This window comes from Alligator sinensis, unplaced genomic scaffold, assembly GCF_000455745.1.
Source record: "Alligator sinensis unplaced genomic scaffold, ASM45574v1 scaffold1090_1, whole genome shotgun sequence".
In the NCBI taxonomy this organism is placed as follows: Eukaryota; Metazoa; Chordata; order Crocodylia; family Alligatoridae; genus Alligator; species Alligator sinensis.
This window is the reverse complement of record NW_005843157.1, coordinates 214,496-215,772: the sequence shown is the minus strand read 5'-3', so window position 1 is coordinate 215,772 and position 1,277 is coordinate 214,496.

Here is a 1,277-nt window from a genome sequence, read left to right as displayed (position 1 = left end):
CAACTTGTTTCAAGCTTGAAACAACAAAACTGAAATGAGACAGAGGGCTTCAAAACAGCCTTGAAATGAAACGAGGGTAGTCGAAATATTTCAAAAGTTTTGAAAAGTTTCAAAGCTGAAGCTGGGTTTGCCTGCAGGGAAACAGAAAGTAAGGAGAGGGAGGGGGAAGAGGGGGGAAGGAGTGCTCTTATATTGAGTGTGTAACTGGCCAGGGACTGTCATCCTTCCCTGAGGTCCCTTTCAATTCCAGTGCTCTGGGGGAGGAATGGAAAAACAGCATAAAAGGCAGCATTGTTTGAACTGCCCTGCTTTCTGTTACCCATGTCATGAGTTTTGCTTGTCAGGAGCCTGAGGTACAGTTTCCCAGAAAACCCTGCACCTATGACATTGAAAGCTGACAGGCTTCATGGCCTCAGCAGGGGCTACCATGCCTGCAGTCTTCACCCTGCTGTGCCTTAACACACACACGACATGACTTTTGTTTGTCAGCAGCTTGAGGTGCAGTTTTCCAGAAACCCCTGAACCTGTCTCCTTGAAACCAAACTCCTTGAACCTGTCTCCAAGAAGCAAGTGGGGCAAGAGTTCCCAAAAGCCTCCCTGGCTCACCAAGGAAGTCCGGGAATGCCTGGTTGCCAGAAAGGCTGCGTACACCCGGTGGAAGGGGGGGCTATCTCCAAAGAAGAGTATACCTCCACTGCTCAGGCCTGTAGCGGGGCTATTAGGAAAGCTAAGGCGGACATAGAGCTAGGACTAGCGTCCAAGATCAAAGATAATAAGAAGTCCTTTTTCAAATATATAGGGAGGATGAAGAAGGCACCGGGAAATGTGGGGTCCCTGCAAGATGCGCTGGGCAATCTGGTGGTTGCGCCAGTGGAGAAGGCAGACCTCTTTAACAAATTCTTCACCTCCATTTTCTTGTGCAGGGACTGGGACTCCCCCACCATGTTTTCAGATGGACTCGAGGGGAATGCCTCAAGACCTAAGGTTGAGGAGGACCGGGTTAGAGTGCTTCTGGAGGGACTGGACGTGTTCAAGTCAGCAGGTCCAGATGCTCTCCACCCCAGGGTGTTGAGGGAGCTAGTAGGGGTTATTGCTGGGCCCTTGGCACGGCTTTACGAGTGCTCGTGGTGCTCGGGCCAGGTGCCAGATAATTGGAAGATAGCCAATGTGGTCCCCATCTTTAAGAAAGGGAGGAGGGAGGACCCGGGCAACTATAGGCCTGTCAGTCTTACCTCAATCCTGGGGAAACTCTTTGAGAAGATCATCAAGGAGCACAT